Source organism: Heterocephalus glaber, unplaced genomic scaffold (genome assembly GCF_053883595.1).
Source record: "Heterocephalus glaber isolate CG9 unplaced genomic scaffold, H.glaber_assembly_v1.0 deba00001504, whole genome shotgun sequence".
NCBI lineage: Eukaryota > Metazoa > Chordata > Mammalia > Rodentia > Bathyergidae > Heterocephalus > Heterocephalus glaber.
The window spans coordinates 53,711,126-53,736,170 of NW_028258324.1; the positions used below are offsets into that span (position 1 = coordinate 53,711,126).

The 25,045-nt window shown below is 39.1% G+C and overlaps 1 protein-coding gene and 1 pseudogene across 4 annotated transcripts in view; one reads left to right on the plus strand and one right to left on the minus strand.

The window, feature by feature from the left end:
* Positions 1-25,045, plus strand: part of LOC101701652 (spermatogenesis-associated protein 31A1) — a 343,100-nt gene that overhangs the window by 140,373 nt on the left and 177,682 nt on the right. The gene's annotated exons all lie outside the window — the stretch shown is intronic.
* Positions 14,750-16,060, minus strand: LOC101708682 (C-terminal-binding protein 2 pseudogene; annotated as a pseudogene).

Sequence of the window (25,045 nt, forward strand, 5' to 3'; positions counted from 1 at the left end):
CTTAGTTCTAGTCTTTAGTAACTTAGACCAGTAACTAAAGTGAGTTTTGGTCTTGTGTAATTTAGCTATGTCACCATAATCTAATTCCACTGTCACTTACTGAGGAGCATCTCTACTCTGCTGGTTTCTTTGTTATCCCTTTCCACACAAAGTTCATGGTCACCCCCGTGTCCGCTAGCTCTGCCCCCTTTGCGTATTAAAGTCCTTTTTATCCTTCAAAGCCCAGACCAATTCTTACCTCATCCATAAATCTCAGCTGTTCCAATATACTTCAGTATCTCTCTTTGAATGTATCTCACTTGACTTCTGCAACACACAATTTAGCACTTAATTATAAAGCTTATTGTTTGTTTTTGAGCCCAGACCCTCCCTGTCCCTGGAGCCAATCACTGTATCTCTTGGAAGGTTAGCTCTCAATAAATATTTATTGAACTGAATCATTTTGTTCTCTAATTGTTTCAGATTTGTGCATTTTTCCTGCCTCACTGGATTATAAACTTCACATGCTTTGTTATTTTCCCATAATGTAAAACAGAGTAGGCATTCAGTAATAAATAATTGTTGATTAATCCTGATATTTTGCTTCATTCACATTATCTTGCAGCATTTCTCCTGCATATACAGAGAGATGGAAAAGATCAAGTGTAATGGGTCACATAAAATTTATGTATTTTCCCTGCCTTTTCTTTTTGAGCACAATTTTTTCTCTTCATTTGCTCCCTAAGCTCCCAAGAACATTTTAGATGTGGTGTAATAATTGTCCTTTAAGGAAGTAGATTACTCAGAGATTTAAAAAACTTAATAATCAATTCATGTTACAAATTAGAAAATGTGCTTTTAAAGCTTTTGAGTTCTCACTTTCCGCTTTATAAATCTAACAAATTTTAATAATTTTTTAAAGGAGATGTTGACTACTACTTGGCCCTTTCACAAACTTGACTAAATAGAATAGAACATTTTACATTTCATTTATGATTTAAATATGCTTGATTTCAATTTATAGACTATAATTCTTTTAGCCAACAAACCCTTCGTAAGTACTCAAATAATTGTTATAAATCCAACAAATCAAATTCATAGGCATGAGAACACTAAAGTTTAAATCTTCCAATATTATGTATTAAAATCACAACTGTAAATCAATAACTCAATTATGTGTTTTAAATTTGAATTACAAGGCTGAACTGTCACACAGAGTCCAAATTCTTCTATGAATACTTCAAATACCAAAAAGGCCCGTATCCCTTAATACAAAATTACAAATATAACAGGTTTCATTTTATTAAACATTTATGAACTTAAATTCAGAAATTCCTAGGAATTAAGCTATGTGTATCCATTATGGGAGAAGCGTGTAGTTGAAAAATTTTGGGGTTGCCTTCTTGTCAGCTCAAGCTGCTGTAACAAATTACCACAGACCAAGGGGCTTAACAAGAGAAATTTATTTCTCACAGTTGTAAAGGCTAGAAATTTGAGATCAGGATGCCAGAATGGTTAGGGTCTTGACAAAGGCCCTCTTCTTGATTTAGAGAGAGAAGCCTTTTCATTGTCCCCTCTCTTGGTGGGGAGAGTATTTCTCTGGTGTCTCTGCTTATAAAGGCACAAATCCCATTCATGAGGGCCCACCTGCATGACTTAGCTGCCTCCCAAAGTCTTTACTTCCAAAATACCAATACACTGGAAATTAATCTTCAACATATGACTTTGGGAGAGACAGGAAGATTTAGTTCCTGCCACCTTTCCTTTGACCTAGGGAGTTGCCTTCTCAGTTTGTCGAAGGTGTATAATGCCTGGAGATATGAGTAAACCCTCATCTAGGATTACAGTGGTCTTGCAGAATCTCTTTTCATAGTTTCTTGGTAAATGACTTCCATTTGGAGTGCTCCAAAGTCTGCTAGACTCAACTAAACTTTTTCCTAATTTCTTCTATCAGTTTTTTTTCCTAGTTTATTTTAACTAGTCTTTAGATATATAATCTGCAATACTGAGTAGTAAGCTAATGCAAGGATTTGGGTTACTGTGTTGATTGGATTTTTCATTAATTTGGCCCTTAAGGTAATGTACATGTTAAGATCTTAAATCCTACATTTTTGCATTTAACTCTAACAACTTTTGAACTAAAAAGAATGATGCAATCAAGCTATATGTGGTGGCACATGCCAGTAATCCCAGCACTCAAGAAACTAAGGTGGAAAGATCACAAGTTCAAGGCCAGCCTGAGCTCTATAGGGAGTTTGAGGCCAGGCTGGACTACATAGGGAGATCCTGCCTCAAAAAACGAAAAACAAATGCAAATCAAAACCAAAACAACAACAACAACAAAACAACAAAAACCCACACATTCTTCTGATGCATTTCTTACCTAGAAAAGTCAGTTTTTTCACATTAAAATGTCATCCAGTTGAGTTAGGGACGAGTCTCTTGGCTTCAACTGGCATTGTGGTCAGTTTCTGAGCATGCTTTATTACCAGGTGTGAACTGGGCACAGGTTTATAAAACAAAAGCCTAGAAGTGGGCACTGCATCGAAACCAGTGACTATTGTGCTGTCTAATTCTTCCATGTTGCAGGAGGGAACAAAGAGCTGACAGCGGAGCAGAACGTGACCCTGTCTAAGTCTTTTGCAACTCTCAAAAATTTATAAAAGGACACAGCTGTGCTGACTTTGATCTTAGAGTTGCCATTTGACGTGGAGCTGGATTTCAATGAACTGCGAAATTCATCAAGACTATAAAAGAAACTGACTTGTTTATGAAAGAATTGAGATTTTGTAAATATGTAGAAGAAAACAACTACCACTGTTTAGTAAAAGCCCCAGTATCTTGCTACCATGGGCTAGGAGGCCTTTAAAAGGACTCTATTAAAGGCCTGATTATGGCATGTAAATTATAGTTTATAGATAGCTTTTCTTCAGTCATTCCTTGATATTTACTTATGGAAGAGATGACTGTAACCTAGGTTGATGGCATCAAGGGGGACAGGCAAGCAGGCAGGACATGCTGTTCTTGATGGCAATCACTGAAATAGCAAGTTTTCAGTCTGGTGTTTTCTCTCTAGACTCTCTTAAATGCCACACCAAGTAGTATTGTGACAGGGAGCTAAATGGGCTATGGAGATTGTCTCCAACACAGCAGGTGGATCTCTCTTCCATACTGTATTTCCTGCTGCATAGTAATGGAGGAAAACAATCGAACAACAAGATGCAAACATGGAAAATACAGTCTTTCTTACCTCTGGGCGAAGAAGTGCATTTATTTTGTAGGGTGCTATGGGAAGAGGAATCATAGGAATTGCATCACAGCATGTGTGTAAGGGAGGCAGATTGGGAGGCATGGCTTAGGAGGATAAAGGATTTTGGGAGCTGCTAAATGATGAAGTATAAGATGTTAATTAGAAAGACAGGACTGTAGCCATGGGGTTAGGCCTGAGAAGATTGTGGAAAGATTGAATGAAAAGAGGGTTACTTGGAGAATACAGAGAACTGCTGAGTAACAAGAGAACTTACTTTTGTTAAGATGCATTAGTCTTTAATGTTCAGGGGATTTGAAAGACATGGATTATAAATCATATTAAAGATAAAATCAACAAGTATTTTTCTGAGCACCAGTTGTATGCAGGGCACAGGTGCATTGTGTGCATTTCCGCTTCTGCTTTATGCTCATGTTTCCCCTTCTTCTGAATGTGCATAAATGAGAAGAGAAGTGTGAGACTGTGTCTCTGAATACAGTATTTGGCCATTTTTTACATTTTTACAGTATTTGGCCCAGTATTTGGCCCAGATTGCCAAACACTGAGTCAGCCTTGAAAAATAATACATTTGTGGACTCTGCTCCATTACTATTTTTATTCTTATTAACTAAAATTAAGTACTATGACACAGTAGCTGTAACACTCCCTGTAGCGCTTCACAATGTGGCAGTTACTGAAATGGCTCCTTTCCATTATGCAGAGAAAAAGCAGTGAGATCATGAGGTAGTAGCAAGAGAAAACAATATCTAATTTGTTCTGAAAGTGTGCTGTGAGAATAAAAATATTCTCCTTTCCCCCGAGGTTTTAAATACATGGACACAACCAAGAAATGCATGAGTGATGTGAAGTGGCACATCAAACAAGCCCACATCTCACTGTCTAATTAAATCATTTTAATCTAATGAATATAAGCAACAAGATAAATTGCCATAGCAGTGAGTCAGGAGTGATTCCAACTGAAGCAACTACAGCTGGCACTGTCCTGCTGTGGCATGCAGAGCCTTTCCGCTGATTTTCAAGCAACGCCCTGTTTGCACTTTAGCCTCATATGAGTAGGCCTGAAAAGGTGGCTTCATCTGGCAGTGTTCCAAAGCCTTTGGTCCTCCTATGCACCTTCACCTTTTGCCTGGTGAAAGGCTGGGTTTTATCAACCCAAGAATGTAGGGGAATGTAGCTCCGGTAAAGTATGTTCCTCAGGGCTGTGGGTGCCAGGGTTTCCCCTATTGACCTAGACTTTGTTTGGTAATAGATTATTTTAAAAAGGTGAATCCCAAGGTCTTTGATATTAGGAGTGGTAGACAGAAAAAGTTCATGCTATTATTCTGTGTTGCTTCGACATGAGAGCAAAGATGAGTTATCTTCTCTCTCAACATGGTAAGGGCTGTTTTGGAAATCTTTTGAGAACCAGTTTTCATCCTTTACAAACTTATTTGAGTTTTCCCTTTCAAATTACCATCTTTGACTCTTGCTTTAGCTGTAGGAAAAGGAGACAAAAACAACTAAAGCAAATTGACAACAAGGACAGGCTAGTGGATTTTATGATGGAAAAACCCCATAATTTTGGACTTATTCTGACATATATTGGTTGACAACTGGGTTGTACTGTTCTCTGGTTGTGTGACCACGAGCAAGTTCGGTTTCCTTATCTGTAATATGTAACAGGTGTGACTAAAAAATAGAGTGAATGTTTAAACTTTTTTTGTTTAGTCTTTTTTTCTTTTGGTACAGGGATCAAACTTGGGTCCTTGCGCTTGCGAGGCAGATGGCGGAATCACTGAGCTACATCCCCAGCCCAAATGTTTAAATTTTTAAAACTGTATTACAATAAAAGACACATTGCCATTAGTCCCCATCAAAATCCCACTCCCCCATTCAAAACCATACGTCCCACCATTCTTTCCACTTTCTGAAGCAGTTCTGGAAATCCTCCTTCATAAAGATTAGTCTTTAGTTGCACTGCCATGGCTGCCTCCATGTGCTGAATCCATTCACAGTATTTATTTTTCATGGTCATTTTGATTTTGGGGAAGACCCAGAAGTTCGATGGTGCCAGTTACAGTGAATATGATGGATGAGGACACACAGCAATGTTTTTTTGAGCCTGTGTTTTTGTTGGATGGTACTTGGCAGCAGCATTCCCAGTATTTTGATTACATCTCATAAAGACTCTCATGAAAGAGGACTTCCCGAACTGCTTCAGAAAGTGGAAAGGTTGGCATAAGTATGTTTGAAATGAGAAGAAGGATTTTAAGGGGGATTAATAGTAATACATTTTTTTACTATAACTTGTTTTTACTTAAATACACACCATATTTTTAAATCAGCCCTTGGAGATTCAGTGAGACCGGATGAAAGGTCTAGGTTTAGAGCTGGCCTTAGGGAAGATCAGTTTGGTTGGCTGAGAGGTACGTACTCTCTTAATGGAAGGACATGCCTTACGTTCTAGATGCCTCTGTGGCAGGGGATTCCCACCTTACCACTTAGGCAGGAAAGTCCCTTCTTACTCTGTGGGTTACAGGGTGTGGGAAGATTTCACTTCTCACCATTGTGGTAGTGAGGGCTTGGGGATCCTTTGGCCCCTTTTAGTACTGATGGAAAAGGAGGAAGAGAACTTGAGGGAAGTCACTTCTGGGCATTATGGTTCAGAGGTTGTTGGGACTGGGGAAAGACTCCATTCTTATCATCAGTTTTGTGCTTCTGAAGGTGGGAGCGCTGGTCTGTCTCTAGTGCGTATTTTATTTTAGGCTGACTTCTACTCCTTTCTGTGCCATTGCCTCCATAAATCTTTTAAAATCAGTAATATCAACAGCACACTGGCTGCTTGCTCCTGTATCTCTCCTGTTCTTATTAGTGATACTCCTTAATTTCTTCTTGTAGGTCATACCAATAAAGCAGATACAATCCCATTTCTAGCTAAAAGAGGTTTGAGGAACTGCATCAGTCTTCACAAAGAACACACAGTCACAGCCTCCCCCAGTGAAGCCTGCTCTCTAGAAGGCAGAAGTGAGTGAGTGTGCAAGAATCATGCCAGAGAAGCTCTTGGCCTTTGGGAGGCAGGGGTCTTCCAAGAGAAGATGCAGAGTTAACAGCTGGGTTTAAAGTGTTTGAACTTAGAAGGTTCTATAGACAAGACAGAGATTTGGAAGCCATTGGCATTTGTGTGGTAATTGAATCCAAGGTTGCTGCTGGCATCTTCTAAGAGACCCTCCAGGGATGACGTTCACCAGGGAGAAAATAGAGAGCAGTGATTCTTACCCTTGGCTGTATATAAGAAAACAGGGTGTGGTGGCATTTGCCTGTCACCCCAGGACTCTGGTAGGATAAGACAAGAGGACTGGAAGTTCAACCCCAGCCCAGTCAACTTAGTGAGCTTCCGCCTGAAAATAAAAATAAAATAGAGCTGAAGGTGCAGCTCAGTGCAAAGACCTTGGGTTTAATCCCTAGTATTACAAACAAAACAAGACCAACAAAGAAACTAAAAACTTTAGGGGAAATTTTGTGCCCGGATACTACCTCCATAGAATCTGATTTAAAAATTGGTGTAGGACAAGATCTGGGTATTGGGATTTTAAAAGCTCCTTAGGTGCTTTTAATGTGCAGTACAGTTTGAGAATCATGGCCCTACGCTTCTCTCCAAGGTGTCCTTGCCCTTTTGGGTTCTTGCTCTAATATAGGGATCCTCAACTTGAGCTGCACAGCAGAGTTTCCTGGGGAGATGTTGAGAGCCCAGATGGCCATGCTATGCTCTTGACCAATAAGACAGGAGTTTCTAGGGGTGAAACTCAGGCATCTATAAATTTAGACTCCATTTTTTCATTGTGCAACTCAGAGTGGGATGATTCTTAGGAACCAGGTGCTCAGTGGGTATTGGCTCGAAGCTGAGTTAGCAAAGCAGCCTGAGACAAGATTAGCACAGAAATTGAGGAAGTAATTTAGGCATTTGGTATTAAAGGAGCCTTCAATGCAATGTGATGATTGATAACAAAAATGTCCCTTTCCTGACTTTAAAGAGGAGGATTCCAATGTTTTCTGATGATCCTATGTGAGGGGAACTCCCTTCTATTCTTCTTTTACTATGAATGTGCGTTATGTTCAATTTTATCAGATCTTGTCTCTGCATTTATTAAAATGGTCATATGATTTTCTTTTTAAAAATCTGTTAATATGTTGAACTGTTATAGACTTTTCTAATATTAAACTATCTCTGCATTCCTGAGATAAAAGCAACTTCATTATTTTTTATCTATACTTAGATAAAAAGAATTTCATTTGACCTTACTAGCATTTTGTTTAAGATTTTTTGCTTCTTTCCTCATGAATAAAAAAGGTTTATGAAGAAGTTATCCTTCTCCTAATATCTGCATTATTTTGGTGTCAGGGTTATGCTGCTTGTGTAAAATGATTTAAGGGGCCTATTTTCTCTCTTTTTTTTTCCTTTCTGAAAGAAATTGTCTAAGATAGATGATTTCTTTTTCTTGAGATACTGAAAGAATTTTTGTGTAAAGCCATCTGAGTTTGGTGTTTTCATTGTGGGAATGTTTTAAAATATTGTTTCAGTTTCTTTAATAGTTGTAACACTTTCAGGCTTTGTATTTTTACTGAAAACAATTTCAGAAAGTTGTAAATTTTTTTTTAGCTCCCAACCTCCCTTACTTCTGTATTCATTTCTAATGTTTTTCAGCCAAATTTCTTGCTGTTTCCATTTTTTCAATCAACATTTACTTTCAACATACTGAAGGCTCACTTCTGCTTCTTCTGAACTTGCTTTGACAAGGTTGTTAATAGATCTCCAAGACGCCAACTCAAAAAGATTATTTTTAGTTCTTTTATTTTATCTTTATGCTTTATTTGGATAATGTTTACCAACTTACCTCCCCATGTACTTTCTGAAACTTTCTACTGCTTGGTTTACCTCTTTGATTATATTCCAAAAATCTCATTTCTAATCTCCTTTTTCTTTCTGTCTACTGGTGTGAATGTTGACATTTGCAAGTTTTTGATCTTAATCCATTGTGCTGTGCTTTTTCACTCTCTATAGGTCCCTTATATAATCTCATCTGCTTTTATGATTTAAACTTCACCCAGGGGTAGATCAGGTTTTGTAGAGGTTGAGGTTTATGTAATTTTGGGGTCTCTCTTTAATACAAAGAATACAAAATTACCTACAGGGCGTTACCTTGGCAGTAAGGAGTCCAAAATTTAAGATTGATTAAAATTAAAGTAAATATGCCTCTATCTACATTTTTCAAGTTTTTTTAAATTCTGATTTCTAAATGAAATTTGGAAATTAAGTCTGAAAAATTTTTAAATTTCACTTTATTATTTCTTTAATTTTTTGAGTCGAGGTCTCACTGTGTAGTCCAGACTGGCCTTGAACTCACTGTACAGCCCGGGCTAGTCTCAAACTTGCAGTGATCCTCCTGCCTCAGCCTCCTGAATTCTAGAATTATACCTGTGCACCACCGCGCCTGGCTGGAAGTCAGGTTATTAATTGGACTTACCTGGCCCACAGTGGGACTTACCTTGTCCAATATCATAGAAGCTTTAAACCATAATAACAAAATTGATATTCCTCCTATTGAGAGGTGGGGTCTGTGACCCTGTCTTTGATTCTAAACTTTATGAATGCTTGATCCATCAGGAGAATACAGTGGAAGCAATGTGGGGTCAAGTTCAAGCCAGGGGAAGTTAACAGCTTCCATTTCTCATGTGTTGGACATTTGATTCTGGATCCTAGATACCTTGCCGTGAAAAGTCAGGCAGCCACATGGAGAGCTCACGCACATATGGGTGCTGGGCCGACAGTCTTGGCAGGGGGCCCAGTGGCCAGCCAGTGCCAACTCGCCAGTCAAGTTGTGTGAGTGAGCCGTTCTGGAAGTGGAGCCTCCCACTTCCAGCCAAGTTGCCCTGGGGCTGACCAAGAGCAGAGATGAGCGTTCCCCCGAGCTCTGCCTGACTGCAGATTAGTAAGATATATAGGATTGTCATTTTAAAATCTTGAGCTTTGGAGGGACTTGCTACACATTAGATAGCTGGAACATCCAAATACCTCAACTTACTGCTTCCCCAAATGCCTAAACGTAATTCATGTTGGTAGCAGTGACCCCATTCCCTCATGCATCATGTGAGCATTCATTCTAATTTTTTTCTATTTTTTCAGATCCAATAAATCACTATGTATTTCAGATTTCATGCCTTTGATATTTCTTTCATCTACTTCCTCTTCTCTATATCCCTTTGTTGTCATGTCCTCTGTAGTAGTTTTGTAGTAGTCCCTCTAATATAGTTTCTATATTTATCTTTGTTGTGCTCAAAACTGATTCCCCGCACTGCCACAGAAATGCTCACAAAATCCTAACCAGATTACATCTTTGCTTAAATTCTTCTGATAAATTACACAAAATAGTTAAAGATATAATGCAGTTAATGCATTTCTCAACTGAACAAAGACTCGAGTTTGCAGAGTTGAAAACTGCAACACTAAAAGGTAGGTATATTCTGAAACAGCTTCCTACAGACCTCCTTAACTGTATCTTGCCCCATGAAGCAACCACAACAATAACATTTTGCCTATAGTACATTAAAAAACAAGTGGCTTTGCCTTTTCAATATGCCAGTGGTAAATAATAAAAAGCGATGAACAATATTGGTGAGATTTGAGAGGGTACAATTAGTCAAACTTCTAAAACCTGGCCAAATTGTCATTGAGAAATAAAAACATTATGTCCCCAAAGAGAATATCAGTCATATATACCTTGAAGAAATAACAATGATTCTAGGTATTATTTGTATTTTTTCTTGTTCTATTTGCAATGAAACTTTTGATACCCACTGATGCTATGAGATTGGATGATATTGTAGTAGCTACTATATGATTGCAATGATAAATATAGTGGCATTAGCTAATACTTTTCAAGAATCTAGTAGTTCAGCAACATTATAAGATAAATTAACTTCTGAAGGCCAGTCTGAGGGAACTAACTGCCCTTTTAAAAATCTTATTTCAATGAGCAAATTCATTTTCAACTTCCATGCATCTAATTTAACAAACAATTTTTGTAGCATAATGTAGAAATATCTAAAGTAATTTGTCTTTCTGGCATCCCAATGATAACTTGAATTTGAATGTGTTGTAGCCAAAATTCATATTCTTGACATTTAAAAGACATGCATATTTATGACAAGGCCATACAATATTTTCCTGAAAAAAATATCCCCATTATTTCTTTTATTTTTCCAGGCCAGAAAAATATTTGGAGATTAGATTCTGAGACTGTTTCAAAGTGTGATATCTTAAAAATTGTCTTCAGTTTGACCTCATCTGGCATTTCTTTTTATTTTCAGGTTGCTTTGTTTTGCTTTTATAGCAAATGAAGCCCCTAAATAAAAAAGAGAGAGACGGAGATTTAGAAAGTAACCATATCAATATGCTAACATTTAATGAAGAATTTAGTTTGTAGTGGAAAACAATGGATATGTATGGTAACAATGACTTTCCTAGAATTGCATTTTAATTATAGGAATATCTGGGTATTGCATATTCAGTGCTTGGAAGTAATTGTAGTGCTGCAACAATTCTAATTTAAGGGAAGCTTTTGGCCATTTTCCTTTTCTCACAGATTGTTACCGAAGAAGTGGTTATGCTACAGTGTGTGTATATGCTCGTGGGTGATAGAATTCTAACCCAAATTCCACATCCAAAATGGCAATTTTAATTCAGAAATAATTTTATCAGGTAGCCTGGTAACAAGTTTAATACCCAAGAACAAATGAAGGAAGGTATCTTTACTCTCCATAGCGAGAAGTTTTATATATAAGTGGATTGTAGATTAGACTCTGCTTTTTACCTTTATTTCTGGTTTAACATTCTTCTCTTCATAAATCTGAGAGAAAGAAGAACTAATTTTTTCCTCAAGGCACACCCTTTAAGAAACATTGGATGTTATGAAAGATAGTGCATGTTTTTCTAAGGACTCAAGTTGTTAGTCTTGAGGAAGTTTGCTTTTTGTAGAATTTAGTGTATGTTTTTCCTCAAACAGATGAGAAGGAGAGAAAGGTAGAAAGAACTGTGGCCTGTGTAAAAGTATCCTCTTGGTAGGGTGTTAGTTTGGAGTGGGAGGAAGGACTTGTGTTCAGTAGGCACAGAGCCTGACCTAGGTTCTGGGCCTGTTTCTCACTCCTCCCACATTTAGTTCCTAATTGTAGGGGGAAAAAGCATCTGGACAAGAAAGAATGAGGCAGGGCAGATTACACACATAAAGGAAGATTTTTATCCTACAGCTTAATTTGGTTTCAGCATAACTTCTATGAAACCACAAAAGATTTATGTAAACTTAGATTTTACATGCCTGGGGCCCAATGGTCCCTAATTCCATGGAAGCTGGAGAAAATCCTAAGGTTCTAAGATTGTTTTGGTCACTCCCCAGTTATCTCTTTACCATGATACGACTAAATAAATTGAGAATGCGGAAGAGTTTCCTGGGTTTGTCAACTGTGATTCATTTTCTCTTTTCCAATATTTTTTTCGTCATTATTGTTAAATCGACTCTATTCAGAACTTTACCACGTAATTACGTGCCAAGTATCTCACAGATTGTGAGGCTTGCAAAGTAGTCATACCTGTTTCAGTCCCTTAGCCTCATTTTATAACATAAACAAACAGTTTACTTACGTGCTTATTAATACAGATAAGGGTTCATACTGTTTTGCTAAGTTTTAAGTTTAACTTAATATCATCACCTTGGAGCTTTGGCCAAAATTATACCCAGTGACCTTGGACTGATTTACTTCTGCAAACACTGGACTTCTTTGGTCCAAAGGGTTTAAGTAACTTATTAGAGAATCTCAAAAGTCTTCTTGACTGTGATATTAAATGGCTCAGGTACAATTGATATGATAAAATCTCTGTGGTTGAAATTTTGTTGATGTAGAATTCATAATTACCCAAAGAAATATTGAGCAAATTTGTGTTTCATTAATGCTAGCTGTAGCCTGAGCTCCTTTCCAAGATGTGTAGCAAACAGACACTGTTGGGCAGCAGAAATATAGTACATAGAGCTATAGGCAGTGGAACTGTAGGGCTTGGACATCCAGTTATCAAGGTGGAGGAAACCTGTATTTTGTGCTATTCTATAACTGATTACAACTCACTTTCCTTGTATAACAAGGTGACATTCTTTTTAGTTGGACTTGAGTGTGTCAAGAGTGTCCCTGACCCAGACAAGGATGCACAGGTGGGGTGTAAAGTCCCTCTTCACAGCTGTGGAGGGTGTACTTTAGGCCTGGTACCACAAGGCTTACAAACATTACCTGTAAAACACACAAATGTAGCTATAATTAGCTCCATTTTAGAGGTTATGAAGAGAATCCCTGGAAAGGAGCAGGGAAAAGGGAGAATCTTGGATGGGAAAAGCCATTTTCTGAAATGACTGGGAAAGTAATCACTGAATTAACTGGCAATGGTTAGCCCAAATTTCCTACCTCGAAAGTATGAGGCTTGACAAAGAAACCAAGATGAGTTTTAGAGGGGAAAGAGACTCGTTTTTACACATCAGTCACCGAACCTTGTGAAATGTGTACCTACTGTACCGCATAGGTTCCCTTATATGTCATTACCTTGTGTATGTGGTGAGCTCATTAAATATTACTTGATTATCGACTATATGCATAGCATTTTGCCCAGGTGGGACCTCTCACTAATTACTCATGATCAAATGAGGTTGGAGAGCTTCCTCTTCTTGCCTCTTCATGTTTTAAGGAGCAGTGCCTTTGGAAGTTCTAGATGAACACACTGATCAGGCACTAGTCAAACGTAGCTATGAATTTTTTTTTTTTGGTACTGGGGATCGAACTTGGATTCTTGCACTTGTGAGGCAGGCGCTGGAACCACTGAGCTAAATCCCTGGCCCCTTAGCTATGAGTTTTTGTTTGCAGCACACTATCACAAACTTACATCACTGGCCATGTTTGTTTGCTAAATTGCCTGTCCCCATCTGCAGGACTGCGACTGAGAACTCAGTGCCACAGCACAGGTTCCTCTCCCACCCTCTGCCCATCAGATTCCCTTCTGGCTTTGTCAGCCTAGCTCTTAGTAGCAGTTCAATAAAGCTTACTCATTACATAAATTACTGTATACTAGCCATGCTAGGTAAAGCAGAAAGTTTTTCTTCTTCAAAATCATTTGCAATTTTGAGAGTTTTGATCAACCACGGCATACTTTACATGTTACTTAATTTCATCTTACTGCTATTATTTCATTGGCCCTTTCATTGATAAAACTGTGCTCATAGCTAGTAGGTGGGAAGCCAGATATTACTGAGATAATCAGTAGAATGGGGAGTGAAACTGATCTGAAGATTTGTTTATTCCACTGAGTTCCATATATAAGGATGACCTAGATCTTACATGGCTATTATCTCTTGCTTCTTTACATTTTTCTTTTCTTTTTTTTTTTGCCATTATTTCTCTGTTTGGGACAGTTTAGTTTTTCTTTTGTCACAAAACCAGGAATGTACCTATACAAAGGCTCAAAATAGGCCATCTTTTTAAACAAAAAGGCAATGATTCACAAAAGACTATGAATAGAACATTTAACTAGTTGATACAAATCTAATAGGATTTGTTAAAATCAGTCACATCTAGTAACACATCTGAAGTGTTCTTGTATAAAATGTCATGTGAAGAAAAGAATTTATCAATGTCTAAAAAAGTGGGTTTGTTCGTAGACAATCTCACAAGTTACCGTAAAAAGTGTTTCCTGAGACATAAGGAAATGCAACGTTATTCCTCTTGAACCCTTACAGTTCAAGACTTTCCACTCAATAAAATATCTGAGATCTGAAACTGAGAAAATATATTTGAGTATAAACAGCTTGTGAAACTTAATAAGTTTTTCTTTTTTGCATCATCAGAGAGGATTACTGAACTAACAACCAACTTGCGTGCTCAGTATGCAGTTCAGATGTGAGAGACACCGCTCTGTACAGGAGCCTGTGCTCTTCAATCCTATTTGTGCAGATGTCTAACAGGCAGTTTTCTCCCTGTCTTGAAATTTATCTTCCTATTAATAAAAAGAGGTAACAAGCCCCTGTAGACCAAAGGGACTAGAGTCATAAGATGGGGATTTCCTCTTAACATGTTTTTATTTTGGGGTTTGGAACTCTTGATGCAACATTCTAGAGCAAGGTGCTCAGGCCCTGCTGTGTCCAAGGGACTGATAAAGGAAAAAGCTCTATTTATTCTTTGTGATTTGATGCACAGATGAAAAACTTAACACACAATAACAGAAGTTGGTTGTTAATAAGTCACGTCCTAGTCTTTCAGCGCTTCAGCAAGCAGACATCTTCAGTTTTCTAGCTCTTGTAGGTTTAACACTGCAACATCAAGGATGTGTAGTCCAGGATCAGTTAAAAAGACTGTCAGAGACTTTTCTCTTAGTTCATCCATTTTTCACTGTCTCTTGATCCCAAGCTTATCCAAATGATTACCTTACAGTGTTCTCTGCTATTGCTCATTGGGGTGCTCTCGATTATCCCCATGTTTTGTGGGTTGGTTGGGAGAGGGAGCTTGGGAAGGATGTGCCACTGTGGGGAGGTTGTGAGTCACCGGGATGCCTCCAGGGATAATGCCTTCCATGGCTGCAGGAAGTCCTCCCGGGGCCACACCTGCAATGCCTGGTATGTGGCACCATTGAGCTCAGGATGAATTGCTTGCTGGTCTATTACTGACCAAGGAGCTGATGGGACGAAGAATTCCTTGTTGACACAGTTTCTCAAGCTTTCTGGCATGTGTCCTGTGATTGCTTGCGGATCTCAGTGGCAGCTGCCTCTCTCATCTCCAGGGATGCTTGTTCACTGTACCAGGCCATGTGGGGAGTGCAAATGGGATTTGGTGCGTCTTTCAATGGACCCTGAGCAAAGCTAAAGGGCTCAGATTCATGCACATCAAGGGCTACTCCTCCTATCCTGCCCTCTTTGAGGGCCTGGGCTAAGACATTCTCATCCACCAGGCCACCGCAGGCTGCATTCACTAGGAATGCCCCTTGCCTCATCTGCTTTATAGTAAAGTCATTGATGAGATTGAGATTGCACTGCAGGGAGACACAGTCACTCTGATACAGCAAATCCTGTAGGGTGTAGACCCTCTGCACGTCCAGGGATCACTCTAAGCCATCCTGCAAGTAGGGGTCATAAAATATGTCACAGAATCCAAAGGCCTTGGCTCGAACCGCAACCACCTGGCCCGTGCAACCAAAGCCGATGAGGCCCAGTGTCTCTCCATGGATTCGGGCTACTCCTGAGGCCACCTCTCGAATCTGTTCCATGCTCTGTACCCTCGTCCCTTCCCGCTGTGCCTGGTACAGCCACGTGTTCCGCTGGTACAGATTGTGGATGTGGCAGATGATGGAATTGGTGTCTCTTCCACGGCTGCGGATGGGATGTTGCACACAGTGATCCCAAGCTCCTTGGGAGCCTTGATGTCCACGTTGTCATAGCCACTGTGGGATCCGGACGGTGATCACTCTTAGGGCCTTGAGCTTCTCCAAGTCCTCCCTGGTGAGGATGATGGTGTTACATCATAGCGCCCATGGCCTCGTTTAACATCTTTTCGTGGATCTCCTGTATGGACTGCACGTCACAGAAGGCCACAGTGGCCAGGTCCTTCAGGGTGGGCATCTCCACGGTGCAGTCTGCCATCCAGCAGCACCACCAGGGGCCGAGGGTGCAGGGGGCTGTTCATGATCTGGGGTCGGATACCGTCACAAATTCTGTCCAATCGCTGTTGCTTGACTTTGTGGTTATCCACAAGGGCCATTCTTTGTCCAACTTTGCAACTCTGATTCAAAAGGCAAAGCGGTCCTCTAAGAACTTAAGGGAACTCGCAGGAGTCTGCGTGCATTACGCCACTGTGAATCCCATACTGATCTGTCCACCAACTCTATGGTTCTCACAGCTTCTTTAAGGGGACACAGCTTCATTGGTTCAAAACCATTTAAGGTGATGAAACCCTCGTCCGGGGGCCGCCGGCGTCCGTGGCGAAGGGTGCCCACCCAGGAGGCAACGTGGCAGCGGCTCCTGCACCTCCCACCCCACCTGCTTCTTTACACTTTTCAACAATACAAAATTGAATATTCTAAGAGCCTCTCAGTTACAAAGGCCAACTGTCCCACACCTGAGTACATGCCAACTGTCAGTATTTAGTTGAAGAGGAAATTTCTCAGTATCTTTCCATGCGCTTGTAATGAATACACTCAGCGTCACCAAGCGTTTAGGCATTGTAAAGAGGAAAGCACAGCCAGCTTCTGAAATGTACTCAGAGCTTGAGAGTTTGGGTTCAAGAGAGTTCAGGAAAATGCTTACCTGCTGGGTGTCTATGACAGCCAGGCACAGATCTGAGTGTGTTTACTCTGAGAAGACAAAGCCTCAAAAATCCCAGGCAAGTTCTCAGTCTCTGAATAGAAGGAGACTTGTGGCCTAGAAGATCATGCAGGTGATAGCGTGCATGGGGAAAGTCGCTTGACAGGGGTTGGGGGATGGTAACTTGGGTCACAAGCTCCTCTTTGGATCGAGTGTTCTTCAGTTGGACTGGCTTATCGAATATAATAATCACAAGACCTGCTCAGTAAGTTTTTGTTGGTGAAACACTATCCACTGTCATACAGATCGGCTGGAGCCATACCTCAAAAGGATATATTGTCATAAAAACATAGATCATTCTAGATTAGAAGATCAAAGTATTGATTATGCCCAGCAACAGTAAAGGAGGGGAACGACTCTGGGAATCTGAATATCTGCATAAAAATCTAGATATCTTTCAAAGAGACTAACAGCATGGAGGAAAAAGCAGCATGGCTTTATTAATAGTGAAATAGTAGGGCATACCCTGCAGAATCAGTCCATATGGTGAGAGCAGAAAACTACATTTTTTATTACCACACCTTTGCCAACAGCTAAACTGATAACCTTGTAGTAAAGAGCTGCCAACAGCACACTGCAAAATGACAACAGCCCCACAGCATGCTGAACTGTGGGGTTTGATTATTCTCTGCACACAGAGCAGGAAAATCCCACACATCATGTAATCACACAAATGTGTCGTCCCATGTGTGTGAAGCTCAACCTCCAGCCTCAGATTCTGCAGCTGAAATCCCAGCAAACTTGGGCATATGCCTGAAGGCAGGAAAAGGAAGTACAGTGGAAGGAGAGCCAGAATTTCTCATCAACCAGCCATCCGGGGTCATTTTCCTTATCAAATCAATTAATCTACTCAGCTGAACTGAGTCATTAAGACAGTAAAGATGCTTCAGTATCTTGGGAGGACCAAGAAAAGGATCAGCTTTCCTTCTTAAATAAAGAATGCTAAAATCATTGAGGCTTTGTAACATTTTGTTTCAAAAGCTCTATGTGATAATTATGGAATAATTTGTAATAAATATAATTTGAAAATAAAAGACAAGAAGTCTTAAGAAATACTGCTATTCCAACTCCTAAAAAGTAATTACTTTTAAGACATTAGTGAAGATATTTGTGGATCCATAAAAATAGGCCCATACTCTAAGAATTGTTTAGAAACTTGTTTTTACTTATAAATATATTGGGCACAATTCTGCATGATAATATGTGATTTTTAATTAATTAAATTTATATATCAGAAAGGGTACATATTATATCATATTTGGGGATAATTTAGTATCATTTTTTTTGGTACTGGGGATGGAACTCAGGATCTTGTGTTTGTGAGGCAGGCAGTGGAACCACTGAGCTAAATCCCCGGCCCCAATTTAGCATCATTTTAAATGTCCATATAGTAGTGATTTCTTTTTTTAGAAATACAAGATTTCCTCATGTTTCCCCCCACTATGATGAATAATACACAAAAGAATATCAATGGAAATATATTTTTGCATATATCCTAATTTGTTTTATTTTATTTTTCTTCTAAGTTCACCTTATTTTTAAAATTTTTTATTATTTTAGTTTATTTGTACATGTGTGTAGTACATAATATTTACATTCCTTGTGGGAAGTTGGTACATGTACATCTTAATTACTTTTTTTTTCACAAGGAAACTAATTTTATTGGTACATTTTAGGTATACAACAGAATTACATTTCTCATTGGGAATTGTACCTTTACATAATGCATCTTGGTTCTTATTTTTTCCCGATTACTAGCCCTCCCTTCACGCCCTCCACCCTTCCCTATTTACAAAGACTTTATTTCTATTTTTTCCGTTTCTCAGCATTTTTCCTTTCCCTTCTTTCCTTTCCCCTGCCCCTCCCACTACCCCTACCCCTTTGGACCTTTTCTTCCTATTTTGCATTATCGATTATTCATTCTAATCATTGGTACATTTTATGTATACAATACAATGACATTCATCATTGGAAATTTGCACCTTTACATAACATATCTTGGTTCTTATTTTTCACCCTTGCCCAGTCCTCCCTTCAACCCCTCCATTCCTCCCTATTTACAAAGATTTTGTTTCTATTTTTCCATTTTCTCATATTAATCCCATTCCCTTCTATCCTTTCCCCTAGCCCTCCCACTTCCTTCCCCGTTGCCCCTTTTCTTCCTATTTCACATTACCTATTATACATTTAGTCCTTATTTACACTTTCACTTTCTCACACCAGAGAAACTATTCAGAATTTATTCAAGCGTGTCCTATTTATTTCACTTAAGAGTATCACCTCAATGTGGATTCACTTAGCTATAAATGTCTCTAATTTCTCATATTTTATGGCTGAGTAGTACTCCATTTTATTAAAAAAACCACATTTTCTTTATCTAGTCTCCAGTTGATGGGCATTTGGGCTGTTTTCAAGTTTTAGCTATCACAAACTGTGCTGCTATGAACATGGGTGCACATATATCACTGTGGTATGATTCTTTTAATTCTTTGGGGAAGATTCCCAGCAGTGGAATAGCGGGGTCAAATGGGACTTCCAGTCCTAGTTCTTTGAGGTATCTCCATACTGATTTCCACAGTGCTTGCACCAGTCTACACTCCCACCAGCAGTGGAGCAGGGTTCCTCTTTCCCCACAGCCCCACCAGCATTTGTTATTGGTTGATTTCATGATAGCAGCCATTCTTTCTGGAGTGAGGTGGAATCTCAGCGTTGTTTTCATTTGCATCTCTCGAATGACTAGTGATGTTGAACATTTTTTCATGTATTTGTTTGCTATTTCTACTTCTTTGTCTGAGAAATGTCTGTTCATTTCAGATGTCCATTTTCAGATTGGGTCTTTAAATTTGGGAGGTCTGATCTTTTTAAGTTCTTTATAGATTCGAGATAGTAGACCTTTGTCTGAGGAAGAGCAGGTGAAGATCTTTTCCCACATTGTGGGTTGTCTCTTCACACTGCTGGTGGCTTCTCTTGCTGTGCAGAAGCCTTTGAATAAGAAGAGATCCCACTTGTTGATTGTTTGTGCTGATTCACGGGCAACTGAGGTTTTGTTCATAAAATCTTTTCCTACACCGATGTCTTCAAGAGTTCTACCTAACCTCTGTTCCAACTGGTTCAGAGTTTCTATTTTAATATTTAGATCTTTAATCTATTTTGATTTTAGTTTAGTGCATGGTGAGAGATATAGGTCTAGTTTTAATCTTTGGCAAGTTGAAGCCCAATTTTTCCAGCACCATTTATTAAAGAGGCTATCTTTCCTCCAGTGAGGGTGTTTGGCTCCTTTATCGAAGATGAGTTGGCTGAGTGTGTCTGGTGTTGTTTCTGCATCTTCTAATCTGTTCCACTGGTCCTCAGGTCTGTTTCTTTGCCAGTACTATGCTGTTTTGATCACAGTAGCTTTGTAGTATAGTGGCAGGTTGAGGATTGTGATACCCCCTGCCATGTCTCTGTTACCTAGAATTGCTTTTGCTATTCTGGGTCTCTTCTTGTTCCAAATGAATTTTTGGATTGTTTTCTCAAGGTCCATGAAGTATGCTGCTGGGATCTCAATTGGAATTGCATTAAATCTATGTAGCAGTTTTGGAAGTATGGCCATTTTCACTATATTAATCCTTCCTACCCAGGAGCAGGGGATGTCTGTCCATTTTCTGATATCATCTTCAATCTCTCTTTTCAGAATGCCATAGTTTTCAGAGACAAGGTCTTTGATTTCTTTCCTTAGGTTGATTCCTAGGTATTTCAGTTTTTTGGATGCTATTGTGAAAGGAATTATTTGCCCAATTTCTCTCTCAGTGAGTCTGTCATTCATGTAGAGGAAAGCTATTGATTTTTGAGTGTTGACCTTGTAACCAGCTACTTGACTGAATTTGGTTATTAAGTCTAGAAGACTTTTGGTGGAGTTCTTGGGGTCTTCTATATAGAGTATCATGTCATCTGCCAATAATGACAATTTAACTTCTTCATTTCCTATATTTATTCATTTTATTTCTTTCTCTTGTCTAATTGCCATGGCTAATGTTTCCAAACTATATTGAACAAGAGTAGTGATAGTGGACATCCTTGTCTTGTTCCTGATTTTAGTGTGAAGTATTTCAGTTTTTGACCATTTAGTATGATATTGGCTGTTGGTTTTTCCTAGATGGCTTCTATCACTTTGAGGTAGAGACCATCTATTCCAATTTTTTGTAGGGTTTTTATCATAAATGCATGTTGGATTTTGTCAAATGCTTTTTCTGCATCTATGGAGATAATCATATGGTTTTTGTCCTTGGCTCTATTGATATAGTGTATTACATTGATTGATTTGTGTATGTTGAAACATCCCTGCATCCCTGGGATGAATCCCACTTGATCAGGGTGTATGATCTTCTTGATGATCTTCTGCATTCTGTTTGCCAGTATCTTATTAAGGATTTTTGCATCTATGTTCATTAGTGAGGTTGGCCTATAGTTCTCTTTTTCAGTTGGGTCTTTCTCTGCTTTGGGGATCAAGGTGATGCTTGCTTCCAGGAATGAATTTGGGAGTATTGCTTCCCTTTCAGTTTCATTGAAGAGTTTAAACAGTAGTGGCAGCAGTTCCTCTCTAAATGTCTTGTAGAATTCAGCAGTGAAGCCATCAGGGCCCGGGCTTTTCTTAGTTGATAAGTTTTTAATTATGTTTTCAATTTCATTGGTTGATATTGGGTTGTTCAGAATTTTTAGGTCTTCTTCATTCAACTTTGGTAATTCATATGTATCTAGGAATCTGTCCATTTCTTCTGTGTTGTCCATCTTATTGGCATATAGGTTCTGGAAGAAGGTATTGATGATCCTCTGTATTTCTTCTGGGTCTGTTGTAATTTCACCCTTTTCATTCCTAATTGCATGGATTTGGGCCTTTTCTTTCCTTTTTCTGACAAGGTTGGCTAAGGGTTTGTCAATTTTGTTGATTCTTTTGAAGAACCAACTCTTGGCTTCATTGATTTTTTTGTATCATTCTCTTAGTCTCCATTACATTGATTTCTGCTCTGATCTTTATAATTTCCTCCCTTGTATGAGCTTTGGGGTTGTCCTGCTCTTCTTTTTCTAGAAGCTTGAGGTTCAGCATCAAGTTGTTTAATTGGGCTCATTCTGTTTTCCTAATATGCGTATTCACTGCTATGAATTTCCCTCGTAAGACTGCTTTCATTGTGTCCCATAGATTCTGATATGTTGTATTGTCATTGTCATTTAATTGAAGGAACTGTCTGATTTCTTCTTTAATTTCCTCTGTGACCCATTGGTTATTCAGAAGTGTGTTGTTCAGTTTCCACGTTTATGATTTTTTTTGAGATTCCTTTGCTATGGATCTCCAATTTCATTGCACTATGGTCTGATAATATACAGGGGATAACTTCAATTCCTTTGTACTTACTTAAACATGTTCTATGTGTGAGTATGTGGTCTATTTTGGAGAATGACCCATGTGCAGCTGAGAAGAATGTGTATTCTGATTTTGTGGGGTGGAAGACTCTGTAAACATCTGTTAAGTTCATTTGTTCAAGAGTTCGATTGAGTTCTAGTATTTCATTACTTATTTTTAGTCTAGTTGATCTATCTATTTGTGACAGTGGGGTGTTGCAGTCCCCCATTACAATTGTGTTAGTGCATATATGACTTTTCATGTCCCTTAGTATTTGTTTTATATAGTTGGGTGCACTAATGTTTGGTGCATAGATATTTATGATTGTCATCTCTTCCTCTTGGATTGTTCCCTTTACAAGGATGTAGTGTCCTTCTTCATCTCTCTTAATCAGTGTTGGTTTGAAATCTACTTGATCTGCAAAAAGGATAGCTACTCCTGCTCTTTTTTGGGTTTCCGTCACATGGTGTATTGTTTTCCACCCTTTAACTTTCAGTCTATGAGTTTCCTTTTGAATGAAGTGTGTTTCTTGTATGCAGCATATTGTTGGATTTTGCTTCTTGACCCATTCTGCCAGTCTATTTCTTTTGATTGGTGAAAAACATATTGACTTGTCATTGTCATGACTTTTTCTTTTTGTTGGGTTATCCCCCTTTACATTTAATTTCTTGTCATGCCAGATGGGTTCATTCTGCTTTGCTTCCTGGGGTTGTGATCCTCAATATCTGTTCCTAGGATATTGTGTAAAATTCTTTGGAGTGCTGGTTTGGTATTCACGAAGTTCCTACGGTGCTCTTTGTCATGAAAGTATCTTATTTCTCCATCCATTTTGAAAGATAGTTTTGCAGGGTACATCAATCTGGGTTGGAGGCTGTTTTCTTTTAGGGCTTGGAATATGTCACTCCAAGCTCTTCTTGCCTTGATGGTTTGTGTTGAGAAGTCTGCTGTGATTCTGAGGGGCTTTCCTTTGTATGTGATTTGTTTCTTTTCTCTGACTGGTTGTAGAACTTTGTTCTTCTGTTGGGCTTCTGGAATCTTAACAATTATATGCCTACGTGTAGATTTTATTTGATCAAGGCTATTTGGAGTCCTATATGCCTCACTTATCTGTATGTCAAGCTCTTTTCTCTTGCTTGGGAAGTTTTCTGCCATTACTTCTGTGAACAGTTTTTTTAATGTCATCTGCACTCTCTCCTGTTTCTTCATCGACTCCAGTCAGTCTTATGTTATCCTTCTTTGCATCACCTAGCAGCTGCTGGATTGATTTCTCATGTTCCCTTATAATTTTGAAGCAATTTTTCTTTTCCTCATCATTAATTCCAATCTTATCTTCTATATCTGAAATTCTGTTCTCACATTGGCTCATTCTGCTGTGTATACTTTCATTGGAGTTTTTCATCTTCTGGAAATCTATTTGCATCTGTTTTATGGATTCCATTTGTTTCCTATGTTGGGATTCCATCATGTTCCTGAGGTCTTTTCTAGATCTATTAATCATGTCTTGCACTAGGAGCACAATTTTTCCTGTTATCTGAGAAATTATTTCTGATTTCATTTTTTCCAGATCCCCTTTTGTTGCCAGTTCAGTGGGTCCAGATGGTTGAGTATCAGAGTGTTCCATCTCATTTCCCTTTGAGGTTGCTGTAGGTGATCTGGAAGTCTGGTTTTGAGACTTATTTACGTGTTTTCTCATTTTGACTGGAGGGGAGTGCTGTTGGTGCCTGCATGGATTACCTCCTCTGAACTGGGAGAGGTGAGCCAGGGGCCAGGAGCAGCAGTAGGGATGGTGGCCCAAAAGCCCTTTCCTGTGGGCTGGGAGCAGCGGGAGGGATGGTGGCTGGGCAGCCCCTTCCTCTGGACCAGGAGCAGTGGGATGGCGGCTCAGAAGCCCCTACCTCTGGGCTGGGAGCAGCGGGACTCAGTACAGTGGTCTGGTGGTCCAGTGTCCTCTGTGTCTTTGTAGTATGGAACCAGATGGCTGCCTGTCTGCAGCGGGCTGATTCGGCGTGTTCTGCACTACTCGTGACCTCAGTAGGGCCCTTAATTCCTTTTTTTATCTCCTTTCCCTTCCCTCCCTTCCTCTCCACCATGTATCCTAATTTATATCCTTAGGATTACTTATTAGAAGTAGAATTACTGGTTAGATGAGATAATTTGTTTTTTAAAAAGTGTTTCTCCAAGCATTAATTGCCAGAATAAGTTCTTTCATTTTTTTATTGAGATATTTGCCTTTTCAATTACAAAATCTCCTTATGTAGTAATTAACACATCTTTCAGATGTGTCTGAAGGAATTTTTCTCATGTTGTCATTTGTCTTTGAGGTGTGTGTGTGTGTGTGTGTGTGTGTGTGTGTGTGTATTCATGGACCCAGCTGATTATTATTCATGGATTCGGTATTTGCAAATTTGCTCGGGTTTTTGCTCAAATTTTACTAAGTAAAATTTATTTGTAAGTCCAAATGCCACATTATTCACATTTTTATTGGTGACTTTGCTTCTTGAAGTGGCATGTAACAGTGCTGAAGTGCTGCCTGGAGTTCCTAGGCACAAGCAAGCTGTGAAGTGTCTCATGGAGAAAGGGTTTATCTTAGGAAAGCTTTGCTAAGGCATGAGTTACAATGCTGTTGGTCACACAATCAGCATTAATGAATCAATGACAGATACTAACTAAGGTGTCTTTATACAGGAATACACGTAAAACAAAGTTATGTATCAATTGGGTGACAACAATGCTGGGGCAGAGCTCGCAGGAACTTAGCCTTGCATTTTCCTTAGGAGAGAAGATTCAGTGTTTGCTAACTCAGTGACCACACTGGCTCCAGTGAGTAAGGAGAATCAACTCTGTGTGTGTGCATGTAGTTTTCTTCACATAAAGGCATTTATGCTTTTATCAGGTATTCTGTCCTTGGTATTATGTTTATTATTAGAATATTTTTCTTCTGTGCTTCAGTGTGGAAAGACCTTTGCTGGTGTGATATCCCTGGCCTGCCTCTGGCTTCCCGCTTAG